Genomic DNA, 20,659 nt, shown 5'->3' with positions numbered 1-20,659 from the left:
TACAAGATATTGAATATAGTTTCCTGCGTGACTTTAGGCAGGTTGATAACTTCTTGAGCCTTAGTTTCCTCGTTTGTAAAATGAGAATAATTTTATCATCTTCCTGGGGTTTTTTGAGTGTTAGTAATAAGGTATGTGAGAGACACACCGTGTTTCTGGATGGAAAGCCCGAACAACTGTGAAGATGGGGAGTCTTTCCAATTAATTTAGTCAAAAAAAATCTCAGTGGGCTTTTTCTTTGAAGTCGACAAAGTGGTTCTAAGTTTATTTGGAAGAATGAAGATGTTGTAACAGAAGAATTATTGAGTGAGAATTCTCATCAGATGTTAAAATGCATCCGTAAGTTCCAGTTACTAAAATGGTGTAGCGTTTGAACAGAGATGGGTTCAGAGCTTATTGGATTAAGAACAGACTGTCTGAAACCAATTCCTGGGCCTAGGAGACTTGCTCTGTGATGAGGAAGTGCCGCACAAAACTTGGATTTAATCAATAAAGGGCACAGGGAACACTGGGTATTTGAGAAAAAAAGAGAGATCATCACCTCACACCATACTTTGAAATAAATTCCATATGGATTATAGAGTTCAATGTAACAAACAACACGCAAGAAGTTAAAAAAGAAAAGCTAGAAAGGGAATACATACATATGTTTGTTTTCCATATTTAACATTATAATCCATCTGTATTATTCTCCCCTCAGAATAGGAAATAACTTTCTTAAGAAAATGACAATGGGAGAATATGCACATAAAAATATGACAATATGATCACATAAAATTCAAAACTAATTTTTTACTTTAAAAATCATAAAATTAGGGACTTCCCTGCTGGTCCAGTGGTTAAGAATCCGTGCTTTCCACTGCAGGAGTCGTGGGTTTGATCCCTGGTCGGGAAACTAAGATCCCGCATGCCACACAGTGTGGCCAAAAAAAAAAAAAAAAATCATGAAATTAAAAAAAACACAAATCAGGAACACTATAAAAAATAACAAGGGACTAAAATCCTTCCATGTCTAAGGTTATTACAAGTCAATATGAAAAAAAACAAAAAACAAATTCAAATAGGACACATGGAAAAACAGTTCACCCTCCCTAGTAATCAAATAAAAGCAAAATTAAATCATTATCAGTCAGGTGACCCCCTTGGTCAAAATCCCTCAAGGATTCCTCATTGTCTTAGAGATAAAACCCAGAATAAGTAACCCAACATAGAAGGCTCCTTACCGTTTGGAACCTGCTTGCCTCTCTTTCCCCGGCCACTTCCCTCAACGTCAGGATGGAGTCTTCCATCCCATGCTAATCTCTCCATTTTCCTGCGCACGGTGCTGCCTGAGATTTTGCACATACTGTTCCCTTTGTCTGGAATGGCCTTCCCAACCCTCTCCTTGGTAACGCTCCATCTACCTGGCTTTTTAATACCTGGCTGAGCGTAAATTCCAGTTCGGTTTGTCTTGTGCCCCTGCTCTTGGGAAAAAGTGCTTGCAAGTGTCTGGCAAGTTATGATTCCTCTTAGAGGGAAGGGACACAGAGAAAATCTTGAGTTCTCTCTAACGGCCTGATCTGCCTACATTTTCTTCTGGGAAGCGGGTGCAAAACCTCATATTGGCCCTCGGAGCTGGGATAGCGAGGCTAGTAGCAAAGGTGACATTCCTGGTGGGCTTGGATAAAGATTCACAGAGACTGATTCCACGATGCCCTCCCGACTCTGCCTTAACCCAGCTCAACTCAGGGTCAGCTCAGAATTAGGCTGTCAGGTAAAATCAGATGCAGGTTGTTCCCGGACATGGGACATGCTTATATTACAAATTCTTCTTTTTCTCTCAATCTAAAATTCAAACTGAACAGGGCATTCTGTATTTTTATTTGCTACCTCTGACCACCCTAGCAGAGAAGGAAGCTGAAGGGTGACTGCCCAATTTTCAAGACTTTGGGAGGGACCATTGTTGAGGATGGGCCTAACAAGGACAGGGGACTCACTGCTTGAACCCTGAGTCATGACTGATGTCCCAGATGGGAGACTGCTCCATGCATAGTGGCTGCTGCGTGCCCTCTGCGGGAATGGTGTCCCAGTGAGGGTGGATTTTTTTTTTTTTTTTGCGGTACGCGGGCCTCTCACTGTTGCGGCCTCTCCCTTTGCGGAGCACAGGCCCCGGACGCGCAGGCTCAGCGGCCTTGGCTCACGGGCCCAGCCGCTCCGCGGCATGTGGGATCCTCCCGGACCAGAGCACGAACCCGTGTCCCCTGCATCGGCAGGCGGACTCTCAACCACTGCGCCACCAGGGAAGCCCGGATTATTATTATTAATTTTTTTAAGCATCAGAAAGCACATGAACACCCGTGGGGCATCAGGGCTATACAATGGCAAGGGCAAGGTCTCTTGAACCAGATGGATTTGGGTCTAAATCTCAACTTAGCTGTGTCACCTTGGGCAAGCTCTGTAACCTCTCTGAGCCACTGTTTCACCATCTGCAAAGCAGGGATCATAACGACTGCCAAGGACTGCGGCATAGTGCTTGGCATAGAATAGCCACAGGTGTTTTCCTTGGACTGCCTAGAGGCAGGAGAATACCAAGAGTTCTACCCCGATGCAACCAAAAAGGACACAGCCTCCTGTCATTTTGTTTTCCTGTAGTAAGATGTCTGGTACGGTGTTATCTATTGATTATCTATCCCTACTTCAATTATTATCAGTATTCAAGATCCCTCTTCCACATGTCTTCTTTAATCCTTGTGTTAAAAGTTGTTAGATAGATCTTACTGTTGCCACTCTAGAGTTCAGGAAACAGATGCACAGCAGTCAAGGTCATGCAGTTGTAAAATGAAACAGCAGCAGCAGCTGGGTCCTTACTGTGGGCTTTCCTGGCACTAACATCTTCACACACCTCACCTCAGTGCACCCGTGTACTCAGCGCGCTCGAGATGGCTGTTCTCTTGCTCTCTGTGCCAAGCCTGCGTCACTCACATGACTATCCAGTCCTCTTGATCACAGGGCTTAATTAGTCCTCGGTCATTGATGAGCCCAGCTGATATCAATCTCCCCTATAAACGGTAGCCTCCTTCCTGCCAAGTAGCAAATACCGCTGCCATGTCCTGGGGTGTCGCTCCAGGACCCTTTGTATAAGATTCTCCTGTCCAAGAAACCATTGATGTCTCTGTCGCTGTCTCCGGGCTCTTTCTTTGGTCTCGAGGCCGGGCAACTACAAGGCTTGCCTGCCCGAGGGGTACAGCCCAACAACCTCACAAACCACTTTTCAAGGTCAGAATGATTTTCTCCGTTAAGAGAAGGCGTAAAGCTCAGAGAGGGAATGCGTGTGTCCCAAGTTTACGGAGCAGTAAGTGGTGGAAGTAGGATTCAAACCCGGATGTCTTTGGGCACAAAGCCCACCCAGCTGGGGATGGAAGCCTGGTCCTCAAATCCTGCCTGAGACTGCCCTCCTAGCTCATACGCGGTGTAGACATTGCTCACTCGGTAAGCACTGGCTGAGTGAGTGGATGGATCAAAGGAGAGGTAGGGAAATGTCTTCCATGTGCAAAGTAAGGGTTTACTGAGCCTTTGCAAAGCCATTCCAAGATGAAAATCAACATTAAAAAAAAAAATGTCTATCTCACCAAAGGTGCTGTTTTAAATGTTTGACACCAAAACAAAACCAGAAATCTCTAGCAGACGTCAGGCTAGTAGCTCCTTTTGTGCCCATGAACCCTGGCCCAAGCCCACGAGATGCTTGCGTTAATTCAGGATGCCCTGACGGACACTCTCTGCGTGGTGTTCGGGACCCAGAGCAGGACCCCAGTAGCCAGATGCCTCTGAAAGGTGCAGGATTTAGGGCCTGAGTGGGTAGTTGAGGCAGTGGACGTTGTGAAACCTTCGAAAAGCCTTTTCCAGTGACACATTATGATTAGCCAGTCTGTCAGGATTCCTCTGCTTCCTGCACAGAATACACACCACCCGGAAAGCCTGGGCATGCAGACAGGAGGGTGGCAGGGCCACCAGCTGTACTTCTTCTCCTCCGAGGAGCCCCAGGTCTGGCTTCTTGTGCTGTGCATCCCCCCTGGATGTGGTCTTACTCACCCTGGGCCAAAGTGCAGCCATACGGAGAAGAAATTTTGGAGCAGTTTCTCCCTAATATATCAAGCTCAGACCTTGTCACCCAAATGGAAACCCCTCCGAGGAAGGGAAAGGAGGAGGGGGCTGGCGTTTAATGAGCACCAACTATGTGCCATGTGATTTAATCTGCAGCCTCTGGATGTCCTCACCATCCTTCAAGTGCCAACAGTCCTCAGCTTGGGGCCACCTGCACAGGGCAGGGGGGCAAGGAGTAGTCACAGCTGGGAGTAGTTTCCCCTCCCCAGAGGGAGCGATGCAGCAGTCAGAGACGTTGAACCTCCCCAGGACCTCCCAAGCTCGCAGCCCCCTCATCTCGTTTTCACATGATGGATTGGAGGAGGAGAGACAGCAACCTTGGGTCCACTCCCTCCAGGCTAGAGTCAGCCCTCCACCCGGCACACAGGCCCCCAGTGACCTGCTTTCTCCTGGTCACCTTCACTCCCCCCACACCCACCCATGTCCCCCTGTTGAAGGGGCTCCCGGACTGTCCCCATCATCGGGGCACACTGGATGCCACCAGCTCGAAGGCATTGCTCACTACTGTGGGGAAATTCTCCCCAGTGCCCAGCTCAGCTGCCCCCAACTTTCCAAGACTGTCTTCTTCTCGTTGATGACCTCATAGTGCCCTCCAAAAGAAGATTTTTTTTTCCTTGAGAGTTGAAATATCGTTGATGTTATCGTCCAAAGAAAAGAAAAATTTGTAACATTCTCATCAAACTTGGGTCTCCCAGGAACAAGCCCCAGTCTCCAGCAAGCAGGGCAAGCACACTGTAGCCGTGTTTGCAGACCATCCCCTGTTTTTGACCTTGGCTCCTTGGGAGCTGGGCCGTGGCAGGTGCACCCTGCATCTCAGACTCCCCTGTGGTTGGCATAGAACTGGCCCCGGGGCTGTGCCCGATGCATACTTGTGCAATAAACCAAGAAACAAGGAGTGAGTGAGTGACCAGGTATATTCCCCGTGAAGCCACAGTCATGAGGGCTCGTGCCCAGGTGTCCTGACTTCCGTTGCCATACAAGTCACACTCTATGGCCCTGCCTGGCCTCTGAAGGTTCCCTTCCTTCTATGGGTGCGTTCTGTTAGGCCGTTAATCTCCCCCAGTTTCCAGTGTACCTCTGAACTGACTTTCCAGTGGGGTGATGGATGGCTCTGGCCCATTCAAACCAGCAGCCCCCCTTCAAGTTCTTTCTTCTTTCTCTCTTACTCCTTATGTGTAATTTTATTATTTTCCATGACAGCTCACATTATAAACCAAGATTAAATGCGTATAAATGAAAACATACTCTACATGGCATCATGGCATTACCATAAAGATCTTTTGAGACGGACAAATTAGCTGCTAGATTCGGAAACTGAAGTTACACTTCTGGAAATGTAACTTCTTGAAGAAGAAAAAGGTGTTAGAACCAGTAAAGATTTTATTATAAGCCTAGTATTAGCTCTTCCTTACTAGCAATCAATGTTTTAAGGGAGGGAGGGATCAGGGGAAACCGATGGTTTCTGAGGACCTACTGTGTGTCGTGCTTACTACATGTCTTTTCATGCAGCACTGACAAAGGCCCAGATGCAGGCAACCAGGCTGCTCTGGCCTCAAATTCTGCCTCTGCCATTTCCTAGCCGGGTAATCTTGGGTTATAACCTTACCCTTCATTTCCTTCAGATGGGGAAGACCATCCTGACCTTAGCTGCTCTCAGGAGGATTAATTAAAATAAAGTCTGTAATGGGACTAGTATACACAAATTCAAAGCAAAATAAGTAGTAGTCATTTATAATAATAGCATTAGTAATCCTCAGATCCATAAAGCTATTTGGCCAATGTGAGTTTGAACAAATGAGCAATTTGGTCAAAACAATTTGTAAGAAAGCTGAGTGGCCAACAGAGCAGCTTGGTCCCAATAAAAATTTGGTGGAAAATGAATATCCCCAAGAGTTGACATTTGAAACATCAATTGCAAATCCCTCTTCCTCTACGCAAAACATTTCTGCACTTTTCCCCTAGGATTTTCTGTCATCTTTCTGTTTTGTTTCCGCTTTATTTTCAATAATAATTTATTCTTTCTCTTGTAACAGGGAAAAGTTGGGACATAGTAAATATTTAGTTGTAAGCGAACAACCTGTGTTGCCAAGGAAAGAGGAAACAGTTGAGATGATCTCGTGTACCAAGGTGATGTCAATGAATTACGGAATGTCACAAAATAGTGTGGTATGAACGCATTTTTGTAGAAAAATCCTCATAAACGGCCACGGCTACATCTATATCAAAGGTTGAGGGTAGGTGGGGAGGGAGGTGAGGCTATGGGGATTCTTTATGCTTTTATTTTGCTTCTCTCTATATATTCCACTATTTCTGAGATAAGTATGCTTGCCAGGAAGAAAGACACTAAAAGCAAAAGCTCAAAACTTTTTCAGTCTTTTGAACAAATTTTTAAAAAAATTTTAAACGGTCTCATTGGTTTCAAGTCAATTCTACCCTTTCTGATGTTTTGCTGTTTGACAATTTTTCACACATTGAGATTGAGATTATTCCCCAATCTGTGAAATAGGGACACTAATATTTGCCTCCAATGATGAACAGAAGGACTGAGTGAGCTGTTTTACATAAAATTTCTTGCACAGTCCTGGCTGCATAGTTGGTCCTAAACAAGCCATAATCAACGGTTTCCATCCTGTGGAAATGTGTTCTAACAAGTCTTCGTTGTTGCATAGTTGGTTTGTCTCTTTTGCCTATAGAATATTCGGGTGAATTCCTCCTGGTGGACGTGAAGAGTGTTCTCCCATCACCTTTGTCTGCATGACTGTGACATCCTCCTAACTGGTCCCCTTCCACTCAGCCCCCTCCGGGTTCCAGGCTGCTCTGCTCACAGCAGCCAGAGCTGCTCCTTTTAAAATGTAAACTCAGTCACACTGGTTCTTAGAACTCCAATGGCTTCCCATCATTTTTAAGTTGAAAGTGAGGACTGACTGTGGCCTACAAGCCCCTGTGCTATACCAGGCGTTGGCCGCTTTTTCAGGCTCATTACACGCCTTGTTCTTATGTGTTCACTGAGGACGATCCACTTTGGCCTCCTTGCTCTTTTCAGTGCACCGAGGCTGCTTTGTCTCCGGGCCTTTGAATGTCTCATCCATTCCCTTTGCTGAGATGCTCTCGCCCTGGACGTGTGCCTGGCTCCCTCTCTCAGTGCCTCGGGGTTCTCTGCTCAGTTGTCACCTCCTCAGCTATGCTTTCCTGAGCCTTTTGCCTCTCTTTCTTCATGACATTATTTGCACTCAATATTTAACATTCATATGTCTGTTTATTTGATGCCCCTCTTTCCTACCAAAATGTGAGCTTCCCAAAGGGATGGACCTTGTCAACTTTGCTCACATCCAGGCCTTAAAAGAACGCCAGTATATTGCACTCCTAGTAAGCATTTGCGGAATGGATGAGTAAAATGAATGAGTTAAGGGACTTCCCTGGCAGTCCAGTAGTTAAGACTCCGTGCTTCCACTACGGGGGGCATGGACGGGTTCGATCCCTGGTCAGGGAACTAAGATCTAACATGCCACGTGACCAAAAAAAAAAAGTGAGCTAAGTCTGACCTTAGTATTCATCACAAAGAGTTTAAATACAAATGATCTCTTGAAAATGGATTAGAAATAAACACCACGCCCCCCTCAAAGAAGACAACACAATCCCTGAAGCATGGTTGAAGTTCTTAAAAGAATCACCACCAGTTGGCAAAGTACCCAGTGATGTACCAAAAAGAATAATCCTTGACCAATAGAGAAAGAGGAGATTCACTTTCAACCAATCAGCACCTGCCCAGGTATCAGAATGACTAACTTGCTTGTGGCCAATTGTGTCTCAGCCACGTCACCTGGGCTCAGCGTGGTAGGAGAAAGAGGACAAACGTGGGGTCCCTGGCAGAGTCGAAGTCTGCTCACCACCAGTAGGGGCAAACCTCGATTCCCCAGGTCTGGGTGCTAGCTGTGTTTCTATAGGAAAACCACCCTTTCCTGCCCACCCCGGCCCCACCAGGGGTGTCCCAGCCCGGAATAGCACCTCTTCTCCCGGAGGCACGTAGGGCACCTGCAGCCACTCATCTGGGGATACGTGCTTTTAACCCCAGAAGGCTGTGGGAAGCTAGCAGGGAGGGGGTGGTCCTCTGGTCCAGTTCCCACTGTGTATTCTGGAAGTGTTTGTGTGTGTGTGTGTGAGAGAGAGACAGACGGACAGAGACAGAGATACAGAAAGAGAGAGACAGAGACAGAAAAAAAGACAGAGGGAGAGAGACAGAGACAGAGATACAAAAAGAGGGAGACAGACAGGCAGACAGAGACATACAGAGACAGAAAGAGATATAGACAGACAGAGATGGGGAAGGGGGCCGGCCTGTGTGTTTATGTATGTGTTTATGTATGTGTTTATGGTATGTGTTTGCGTCTCTGGGTCTGTGGAGTGTTCCTCTGCGTATCTAGTGGTTGTCTGTTTATTATCTCAGTACCTCTGTGTGTGGCTGTGGCTGTGAGCTTGCGTCTGTCTGTCTGTCTGTCTGCTTGCTGCTTCTGCGTCCATTGCGTAGCTCTGCCACTCCCTGTGTTGTACTTGGTGTGATTCTCCTCCTGTGCTGTGTAGGGGTCACCTCTGCAGACACACAGGCGTGAGCCCAGCCTTGTCCTCCCTTGGCTGGGACCCTTTGGGTAATTTGTGCCAGGTTTGGAAGAAGCTGAGAAGATATCCCTGGACATCCAGCCGTGAGGAAGGAAAAGGTGGAGGGGCTCAGAGTCACAATTGGCAAAAGTGGATGAAGTGAAATATTGAAACCCTTGGCCGGGTCCAATCAGACACCTGCATGTAAGAATCCAGGTTTCTGAGCACAACCCTGAGGGGCCTCTTGATCGACCCCTGCTGATCCCTTACTACCCTGGCCCATGCTTTCCTTTATTTCCCAAATATCCCCTACTTTTTCTGCCTCAGACCTTGCTCCAGCCTTTCTTTCTTCCTTCAGAACATCTCTGGAACACCTCCTCCGTGAAGCCTTCCCTGACCATCACAGAACAGCTAGCTTCCCTCGCCAGGGTTCCCACAGGGCCTGGACACACCCTCTTTGGAGCACTTCCATCCTTGAGTTGTATGCTTGCCTGTCGCCTCCACTCTCACCCCCAGTGAGCCTTGGAGCTCCTTGAGCACAGGGACCTGGCTTATCTGATTTTTGTACAATGAGAGCCCAGCATGGGAACTAACGTGCAGCAGAAAGAAGCGCCACTGCCAAGTGGGATTAAGCCCTGTGCTATCACGGGCTGACTTGGCCCATCATGCCCTCCCCCTGCCCCCCCCCTCCCCGCCGCACCTCCTGTCACCAGGGGAGGAGGAGATAGGAGGAGAGAGTAGTATTGCGCGGCTCACATGAGACCTCAGCTAATGCTCCTTGCTATTGGACAGGCTTAAATATATATAACACACATTTTCTCCCCTCTTCCAAAATCACTCCTTAGACCGAGGGAGTTGTTTTTTACATTGAGCTTTTTTACAAAGCGTCTCTCTGGATGGGGAACTCTCTAAATTGCTTTCTTTTCAACAACAAAGAAATGTTTGGGGAAGGTACATTAGCCTAAAACCACCTCAAACAACACGGGTTTACAATTCTTAAAGAGATAATCTGACAGAATCTGTAAGAGAGGGAGTCAGAGACATTTTACACAGATTTAGCAATTCTTCCTCGGGGTATGACCTCCAATTACAAGCGCTGGATGTCATGGCAAATAAGCCTTTTAAAGCTCGGCTTGAAAAAGCAATGCGGAGTGGTTCTTTTGTGCAGACCACGCATTGACACACACCCAGAGAAAGAATCACAATCCCGACAGGACTCCAGTCAGGCAAATGGCAGGCAGACTGTGTTCCCAGCCTGCCGGCCTCAGATATGCAGCCATAAGGCGCTGGATCTCAGGGCTGTTAGACCCAAGTGAGGAGAAAGGTCTGGAAAACGGGGCTGGATGTCGCAAAATAGGGCCCCTGGGAGGCAGACACTTGTGGAAGAGCATGGCAAGCATCAGAATCAAGCCGTTTGGGGCAACCTGGATATGGAGAAGAGCAAAGTTCCTCAGTGAATATTTTTCATTATGAAGAACAGCCATGAAACAGCCCATCTGTAACTTCCTACGTGAAAGGGATCCTCTCGGCTGCCATCTATTGGATACTCACCACGAAACAAAAGTGTTTCCAAGCAGGTTACCTAAATTATTATTTAAAATGATTATTTTTTTTCCCTCCCCTACATGTAAAGTGGGCATTCTCATTTTTTTTTTTTTTTCCTAATCACTTGACCGACGAGGAGACTCTGGTTTGAAAACTTCATCTAAATCTCATCACAGGACTGGGAGCTGGGATTAAAATCCAGACCTCTTCACACGGCCTTGTCCCAGCTCTTATAAATACTTCCTACTGTTTGTACAAAACGATCTTATCAGAATGGCAGGAGAGTGTTCTAGCAAGGAACTGTAACATAATTCCTTGGGTTACTCCTTGCTTGCTGGGCTCTGTGAGTCCTACTTATCTAATTAATGGAGAGATGGGGTCTCAAAGCCAAATGTATAGAGAGGCCAAGAATGTAAAGGAAAGGAATGAAGGGTCCCGGGGTTAAGCGATAGGGAGAGGTGAGGACTGCGGGAAACCAGAAAACCTATGCTTTTCTAAAGGGGCCAGAACTACTGCACCAGCTCATTGTTGCCCATATAACCACGGCCCCACTATTACCAAATCTTCAAATATTTTCAGAAACCAGAGAGCCAGATTTTGTGGCGAAGTCTTATTTTTAAGGGTTGATCACTAGTTCACGTTAATTTTCAAAACCCACATAGAGCAAACAAAACACACTTGGATGCTAGAGTTGTAACCTCTGTGTGTGAACACTATTATAGCTTGGGGCAGCTGGGATAGTGCTGGCTTGGGCCTCCAAAAATACGAATTCACATATTAGTTCTGCCCCTTACTAGCTGGGTAGCCTTCCCAAGCCTCAGTTTTCCTGTCTGTAAAATGGGAAACACTAACAATCCTTACCTTGTGAACCCACTGAGAAGAGCATGAATACATCTGAGTGTCTGACTGACATTGAAAATCTAATATATCCAACACCGAACTCTTGTGTCTCAGCCCCTGCATCTTTGCTGTCCCGTTTCTCATATCAGGGCACCATTATATTCTTGCTGCCCCCTCAAGCAGAAATGGTCTTTTTTAGCCTCGTTGTAACCAAAGGGCTCTGCTTTCAGAACTTGCCACTGGCTGGCTCCCTCGTCAGTCTCAGATTACGTCACCTCCTTAAGAGACACCCTCCCTGTCCACCCTATCTAGTTTTGCCACGTGCCTCTTGTATCAAGTCAACACCACACTTAGGCCATGTTGCTTTCTCAATAAACTCATTATGACCTCATGTATTTACTTGTTTCAGAGATCACTGCCTGGCTTCCCAAGTACAGCAAGGACTTCACTAGTCTTCGTTCACTCTTGCATTGTCAGCACCTAGAACAAGGCTTGGCACATTGCAGGCACTCAGCGAATATGCCTTGAATGAATAAATGGATCCAGAGTGCTGGATGAGACTGAGGTACGATAGAGTTCGATGGATATTAGAACCTGGTCCCCCAGAGAGCAGAATGGAGGGACGCTGATGTCCGGACTGCTCTAGAGAGGCCTTAGGTTTGCTTGGAATCTTGCTATGAATCAGCTCTAGGTCCTGCCCATTCCTTGCTCTCTTACCCAGTAAAATGTTATTGCTTGAGAAGCTATTAGAGAGATAGAGATAAAGCCGCCTGGAGCAGAGATAGGATCAAAAATACAAAATTAACTCCTAAGCAGGCTGAACAGCTCAAAGAATCAGGCAGGCCGGGCTGAGAAAGTGGGGAGGCTAATCTAGCTTCTTTACTAAATGCACGTGGGCTCAGAATCTGCTGGGGCAAGAGGGGTGGCGAGACTTAAACATTGTTTACTCTGACAATTATCTCTACCTGTGGCAGGTAAATTTCTATTTTCATTAGTGATAAAAATTTCCCTTTAGGATAGATGCCCTTTAGCTTTTTGGTTTTGTTTTTTTAAAGGAGAGGTTTATCTTAAAGGAAAATACTAAGTAAATGATTGCACAAGTGGTGTGTGGATGTGACAGTCTGACATGGGTGATGGAGCCCCGATGGTCAAAGTCCAGCAGTCCCTAATCTGGACGGTTAAATGCACCCCCCTTGGAATGGACCTCAAAGATCTCTGAGATGTGGCCCTGGCTCAGTTTGCTAACTCTTTCTTTTTACTCCCTTTCATTTAGGAAATTGCCCCAAACTTAACTGCTTTACCCATGCCCCCGCCTCTGGGCTCAACTCACTCATCCCCCTCCCAGCATGCCCTTCGTTCACATACCCATCCTCTAAGATGCAACCCACTTCTACCACCAACCTCTTTGCATCCATTGTTTGTCCTTCTGTAATAATAACTGCTAAATGCACTTTCTGTGGGCCAAATCCTACAGATACACCCGTCTTTAAGGCTCCATCAGTTCTGGGAGTTTTGTCCTCATAATCTCCATGTCACCGAAGGGTGAAGTGCTCTGGCCAAGATTCCTCACCTGGAAGGGGCTGGGACCTCAGAACCCAGGTGCTTAACATCCCCACTTCCAGTCACCCTGTGTACTTTCTACACAGGTATAGGGGTACCTGCATCTGTGTTTTCTCCCTCTAGGGCTTGTGAGCTGCTGGAGGACATATTCCATATCATTCTCCAACTTTGGGGGGTTTGGCGCCTTTTGAAGATTCTGCAAACATCTGCAAACCTCCTTGAACCCTGAGCCAGATTAAGTTGACGTCCTCCTGATGGGGTTTCAGGCTGGGTGGGGCTGCCAGCCTTTACTGGAAATCTGGGCAGAGCAGCTAGAAGAAGGAGGGCAAATCACTAATCACTTCAGGGGAGAAGGCTGTACCTTTTGGATCCTTGTAAAAATTGGTGTTCCTTTGAGCCAGTGTCTTAGAGTCATGGAACAGACACAGCGTGGGTTTGGGTCCATTCATTTCCTGACTGTATGACCCTGGGCAAGCCTCTCCATCTCCCTCCTCCAGCCTCAGTTTCCTGATCTGTAAAACACAGCTGGCTGGGAGGTTTATATGAAATAAAGGAAATACAACATCTAACACTGGGCCTGGCACATAGTAGGACCTCCTTACTTCACCGTTGGCTTTCTGCCTGCTTTATCTCATCGCCCCTGTCCCCCACTTGCATTAAACAGGCCTGTGTGCAAGAACTGTTGGGGTTTATAATTCCCCCACTAGCAAGAACATCCTTGGGCAATTTACTCTTGAATCCTCAGTTTCCTAATCTGTGAAATGGGAATGATAATCTATTTGCCCCAAGGCTTGGTGTGAGAGTTAATGAGGTAATTTGGAGCTCTTAGAAACAAGTATTACCTGGTGTGTAGAAAATGCAAACTTATGAGAGGTGCCTCTTTATGGCCTCATTCCTCAAGCAAATCTGAACCATCTAATCCCCTCTTACTTAATTGCTTCTTTTCCCTTTCTTATTTGCAGCCACAGAAACATTTCAAATTCCACAGTAAGTACCAGGTAGGGAGATACAGAGATAGAAAAGGAAATACATGTACAAAGTTGAGTACTCCTGACGGAATGCAGCCTGTAATACCAAACTTGGGGCAAAGACATGGAAAATATGTGTAAAATTTAGAATCCATCTGAAGATCTCTTCAAAGCCCTTTTTTTTTTTTTTCACTTTAAATGTCATCAAGATAAATAGATGTTCCTGAACTGGGGAAAAGCCAGATTACAGCGAAATGAAAGAAATATTCAGGTCATATTCAGCACCCACTCAGAGCCAGTGGACCCAAAGGTGAAGGAAAACCATCCATGTTTCGAGTCTTAATGCAAAAGACAGACAGGGGAGTAAAGGCATGAGGCTGCCTGGTAGTGAGTCAAGGTGGGAGAGAAAGGGGACAGGTCAGAGTAGCTCCAGAAACGGCAACAACAGCCAAAGCAACTGAGGAGGCGAAATGGGCCTTTCCGTCAGATCCCCAATGGCTGGCATTGGAAACAATACCCTGAGGCATCATTTAGAATTTGTTCTTTGCCAGCCCAGAAACAGACATTCACTGGCTAATTGAGGCAGAGAAGGAATATATTGGAAGCATGCTGAGCAGCTCACAAAATGGACAGGGAGCTAGACTTGGATAAGAATAGAACTGGGGTTGCCCTGAGGGATCCCGAGAGCAGAGCTAGCAGACAGCCTCATCGGCAATGGGAAGGAATGTGCTCCAACTCTCTCTCTGTTTATTCCCTTGTGTGTGTCACTTGGATTAAGATTCCAAGTCCAAGGAGAGAGAACTTGATTGTACTGACCAGGATTAAATGCGTACCTGAGAGTACAAGGAAGGGGCAGGACAGCCACCTGTGACCACTCCTAGAGGGGGAGCGGGGATTCCCTAAGTAGAAAAAGTGTTGTGATGAAGGACTACAACATCCATGACTTTGTCTGCTACAGTGAGTAATGGAGAGTTACAGAGCACGGTGCTCCAGCCCCGTTCAGTCCTGGGTGTATTAGCATTTAGTCTAGGTCAGTCCCTGCATTAGGTGCTAGAAGAAGAGGTGAGTAAAATGGATTTGGAAGTAATTGAGCCTATGTTGTGAACACAGATTCTTTGATGCCAAATCCCTGCCTCTAGGAGTGAAGGGTTTAGAGGGGCAGGAGGCATGAGAGCAGAGGCAGCTGGAGGAACAGAGGGACCACCAGGTGCCTTGATGGTGAGATAGGGGAGAGAGAATAGATCCTCAGTGATGTCTGCTGAAGGTCAGAACTACAAGGATAAGGAGAGCCTCACTGAGCACCAGAAAACTCAAGAAGTGGCCCCCTCTTCCCCAAGCCATTCTGACACCCGCCCCAAGTCAGTCTCAAGGCCTGTTTGGCCAAGACATCCTCAGAACCAGATTATCCAAGCATAGAATGTTGGGCCAAAACCGGGACAGATCAAGCATGGGAGGCCTGGCCCAACAGCCCCATGTGGGGTTGATCGTGAATGACGCGGTCTCCCTTCTCCTTTCCCAGAGGCCACACGTCAGGAGCACCATGTCAGTGGCCAGCCACACAGCAGGTGTTCAACAAATAGTTATGGAAGGGAAGAGGAGACAGGAGGGAGGAAGGGATAGAAAGAATGCATAAAAATGGAGAAGGGATTTTTAAATGAACAAGTAATGGGGAGATGAAAATTTGAATCAATAAATGAATGACTTCTATAGGGATAGGGAAAAAAAGGAAGAATGAATGCATGAAGTTTTAAGATAATCCACACTCTGCCATTTGCTAGCTGTGAGATTCTAGGCCAATTACTTAACCGTTTGGGGCCTCAGTTTCCTCATCTGTAAAATGGGGCTCATTTGGACAACTATCCCAGAGAGTCATTATAAGAACAAAATGAGAGGATGGATGCAAAGCCTTTGGCTCCGAGTGAGAGCTCTATGCATGTCAGCTGTTATAACTGATGGGCTAAAGGTCAGATGTGAGTGAACGAATGAGTGAATGAATGAATAAAGGAAATGAAGAGAGAGAAGATGAGAAGACAGTAGAAAGCCTTCATCGGGGCCCCTCTTGATCCTTGGTGGCCAGAGAGGACTGGGGACTGTCTGCCTTACACACAGGGTGGCTCCCTGCCTCTGTGCACAGGCCCAGCCTGTGTGATTTCAGGAGGCAGATAAGATGCCGGGGCTGCTTTTTCATCTTCTCTGGGCCCTCCCCGCCCCCCCTCACTGCCCCCTTGGCAATTGGGGCCTTCAAAGTCCCTGCTGGCTCCAGATCTACAGATAATCGTTTACTGTAATCCTACCCAGGAAAGAAGCTGATAAAGTCCAGATGGAGTGTGAGGTCTTCAAACTCACTTTCTCTGCCCAGATAACACTGGGGCCTCTCAGGAGACCCCTTTCTCTTGGGAAGAGAGGCAAAGAGGCCCATGTTCGTGTAGCATACACGTTGTAAGAATGGACTCTCATTCGTCAGGGAAGCTCCTTGCTTTCCTGGGGAAGGTGGGTGGATGGGTGAAGAGGGGGTACTAGATTTGGAGTCAGATCAGCCTGGATTCCAAATCTAGCTCTGCATGTAATTAAAATGGCGGCATGAATTCTCATTTTCCAAGGTGCTGTGAATGTTCAGGGATGCACTGGGTATGGAAAGACCTGGCTTGGGGGACAGTTCAGGCCCTGCCTTGGTCAGACTTCCCCACACGGCCCAAGAAGGCTCTCCCAGCACCTAAGCCCCAGGATGGCAACCAGCTGGCTTCCTGGACTGGCCCTCAGGGGGTAGCCTTAGGCCCGGGAGTCAAACAGGCCCGAGTTTGAATTCAGCCCTCTCACTTACTAGCTGTGTAACCTTTGGCAGGTGGCCGAGCTTCTCTGGGCTTCTGTTTCCTCATCTGTAGGGTGTGCTAATAATCCCCACCTCATTGGCTGGTTGCAAAGAGTCAAATGAAATAGCAAATGAGAAAGCGTGTTGTGATTAGAAAAGTAGGCAAAGTGAGGTGCTACTTTTCTTCTTGCCGAATTGGGCCTATGATCCCTCACGGTGGAGGGGCCACATTGTTAGACCTGATCGGGGAATGCTGGGAAGGTCCGCCCCAGTAATGCATTCAGGAGGGATGATGTGGCCCCTCTGACCCATTTACTCAGGATTTCGTGCTCTAGGCCTCACTCACCACTATCGCTCCGATCCCTGAGTTTGGGGGCCAGAAGAGGCCCTGAGGCCTGACTGCCCAGACTGGGGTACGACCCAGGCGCACGGGGTGGATGCACGGGGCAGCAGCAGCTCTGGACACGCCCTGCAAAAGGTAAGGGATCAGGGATGGGCTGGGGGCCCCTCGGGAAGGGCTTCTGACATAGTGTGATCCCCCATTTGGGCTTTGCTTTCATATCCCTTTCATCAACCCATTACGTAAATCCAACCAGATTTAAGATCTGACCCTACCTACTTCTAAGAGGATTTAGGGTGTTTTAAGATTAAAACCTAGGGCAAAAGAAGACCTTGAAAGAGACTGCTGCTCAAATCTCATAATGACAAAAATGCAATCGAAACTACAGGAGATGCCCTTTGCACCGATCAGATTGGCAAAGATTTGAAGCCTGATAATACTCTGTGCGGGTGAAGTTGTGGGGAAACAGGCATGCTTACCACTGTTTGAGGAAGAAAAACATGTGTACTGACTCTTAGGAAAGGCTTTGGTTTCTAGTTGTTAAAATTAAAACGGGCTTGTCCTTTGACCCAGCAATTCTAGGAATTTATCCCTTACTTAAACTTGCAACCATGAGCAAAGGCATCAGTACAAGAATATTGACTGCAGGATTGTACGTTGAGACAAATATGGAAACTCTCTAAATGCCTGTTAATAAGGAACAGGTTAAATAAATTATGCTGTAGCTATTCAAAGACAAAACAATCTAGGGTGAGCGTATATAGTGTGCTCCTCTGGGCGTGTATGTGGAGAACATACACAGATTTGTATATGAGCAAACTAGTTTGGAACTGATCACAGTACCTCTGGGGAGGGGAATTGGATGCTTGGGGCTGAGGTGAGAGAAAAATTTACTCATAACTTTTTATACTTTAAAACTGTTTGAAGTTTTTATTATATGCCTGTATGAATTGTAAAAAAAAAAAACAAAAAACTAAAGATCTAAAGACCCACCCCCAATAGAAAATAAACAAGAAAACATCAACAACCACACACACACACACACACACAACCCACAGAGAACCCGTCTGAGATTCACTCTAGACCTAGCACAGCAATTTGCTCAGCCAGACACTCAATAAACATCAAAATAAATAAATAGATTGGGATTATTGCAGAAAGGAAGCCGAATAAACGCTTTCTGTACTTGAGCCAAACCGTTGTATAGTACTCGTGCAATATATTTTACTGTCAGCGTGTTGATGCAAAGACAAAGTGGCAAGCAGGTTGCACGACATAGTTTGCGTTTTCTAACATCAGAAAGGCCTTACGTTAGTCTACTGAGATAACATTTCTCCCGAACAAACAAGCAATTAGCAGTTTGCCCCTTGCTCTCTGGGACCCTTCCTGAGGACCTGCTTTGGTCTAGCACACCATGTTTACTCCACCCCAGGTGGAAACACGGCCCTGTGTGCCCATGCCCGATTGCCCCCTCTGGGTGAATGTGGCAGAGGTGGTCTATTGGCACCTTTGAGAAAGGGGAGAGGGGCTTTTTGGTGGGATGAAGGGGCACTGGAATAAAAGACCAGGGTTTGAATCCCTCCTGGATGAACCTGCATCTAGTAGCTGAGTGGTTTTGAACAGGTGACACAACATTGCTGAGCCTTGATCATCCAGGTCTGGGAAATGCAGTTTATGACAGTAGATGGGCTAAGGAACCTGGACATGATTTCTGAACTTTAATAATCTTTAATTACTCAAGAAGAAGTTTCAGGTCCCCTGGCCATTGGTAGGGTAGAACCCTGTCACTCCATCTCAGATCTTGGAAGTGCTTACCAGAGTAAACTAGTTTGGGCTAGCCATGTCCTGAAATGGAGCAACAACGTCTTCTGAAAGGAACGAAGAATGTCTAATGAATGACAGTATCCACTGACGGGTGTGACATCACTCTCTGAGCCTCAGTTCCCTCAGCAGCAGAATAGACAAAATGACCTTTATGTAGCACTGCCAGGATTAACTGCAAGCACATCCACGGATCCCAGTACATAGCAGGCACTCTGTGGGCATTCAATAAACATTAGTTTCTCCCCCTTCCTCTTAAGGATTGAGAAAAGATGAATTATTCTGGGCACTCAATATAGTAAATTTCCAGTGCAATGACAATGACTATCCAGCCTCTAGACTAATGGAGAATGACCAGCTCCATTCAGACAAGAGAGTGCATTCTCCCTGCAAACAGTTGCCAAGCCTGATTATATGCAACAGCTATGAATTATACGCCATAGAATACTGACATTATTTTCCAGTCCCTGCCCATAAAATATGCAATAAAAACTCAAGCCAGCTTAACCTATGTCTCACTGATGGAACTGAGGGTTTTCCATTTAAATGGTGCCATGGGTCCCATGTTGTTTTGTCCTGAGGCAGTTGTGTTGCATTAAGATGCATTGGGCTGCAAGTAACAGCAAATCTAACTCAAGGTTTAACAGATATAGGGTGGGCTGTAGGAATGGTTGATTCAGCAGCTAAATGTTGACATCAGAGACTCAGGTTCTTTCCATCTTTCCAGCCTTCCCTCCTTAGAGTTAGCTTCACACTCAAGCTGGTAGCAAGATGGTTGCTGTAGATCCAGTGTTCCACCTAAACGCTGAAACTTCCCAAGGAAGAAATGAGAGGTCATGACTTTCCCTAATTCCATCTTGAGAGTAAGGAAATTCTCTGCAGAAGTTGCCAGTAGGCTTCTCATATCACAGTAGCAAAAGTTGGGTGATACACTCTCTCCCAAACCAATCATGGCAAAGGCTCATCTTTGGACATATCAGGCTCATCCCTGGAGCCGGGGTCTGGGACGGATGCTGGGGAATGACCAATGGTGTCTTGGTTATGTGCAAACCGACATGTGGCTCCCCATGACCCCTTCCTCACTTACGTCTTTGTGTAATTCCCTCTCCTTGAACGTGGGCAGGACCTGAGACTTACTTCCAGCCAACGGAATGTGACAAAGGTGAGGGAACACCACTCCTGTGATTATATCACACTATGTAAGACTCCATCTTGCTAGCAGACTCATTCTAGAGACTTCCTTGCTGTCTTGATGAGGTAAGCACCATGCTGGAAAGCCCACGTGACCAGGAACTGCAGGCATCCTCTAGGAGCGGAGGGCAGCCCCCAGCTGACGGCCAAGAGCCAGCAAGGAGTTGGGACCCTCTGTCTTCCAACCACAAGGAAATGAGCTCTGCCGACAACCCAAGTGAGTCTGGAAGTGGATCCTTCCCCAGTGAGTCTGCATATGAGAACAGAGCCTGCCCAACACTTTGATTGCAGTCCTGTGAGGCCCTAAGAAGAGGACCCAGCTGAAATACACATTGGCGTTATTTTAAGCTGCTAAGTTTATGGTCATTTGTTACGCAGCAAGGGAAGACCAAAATGGTCAGTTTCTATTTTGTTTTAAGAAGATTGAAAAAAATTTAATTTTCTTAATAGGTTGTTCCAGTGAGGGAGAGAATAGCTTTGCCTAGAAAAATATATTTAGAAGATTTTGGGAAGAAGAGACATTCCCAAGGACCTGAGTGGCATCAGGTGCCAAGTTCTCAGACAGTGTGGGAAGCTGCTCTGCAGTAAATGTGGAAAAGAATTTGAGGACTTCCAGAGCCCCTCGGGAGCTGAGAGGGTGAAGGAGGAGAGTGCCTGGGAGTTGGAGGGTCTTGGAGAACAAGACTTCCCTCGACCGCATCTCCTCCTCATGGAGACGCAGTGGAGTATAGTCGTCTGCTATGGCTACCATAACAAAGTACCACAAACCAAGTGGCTTAAATGACAAAATGTATCATCTCACAATTCTGGAGGTAGAATCGTGAGACGTCTGAGATGAAGGTGTCAGCAGGG

This window comes from Delphinapterus leucas, chromosome 3 (genome assembly GCF_059928025.1).
Source record: "Delphinapterus leucas isolate spDelLeu-1000000601 "Yukka" chromosome 3, BTC_Dleu_Yukka2, whole genome shotgun sequence".
Lineage (NCBI taxonomy): Eukaryota > Metazoa > Chordata > Mammalia > Artiodactyla > Monodontidae > Delphinapterus > Delphinapterus leucas.
The sequence above is the reverse complement of the archived record's forward strand: the minus strand, read 5'-3'. Positions refer to the sequence as shown.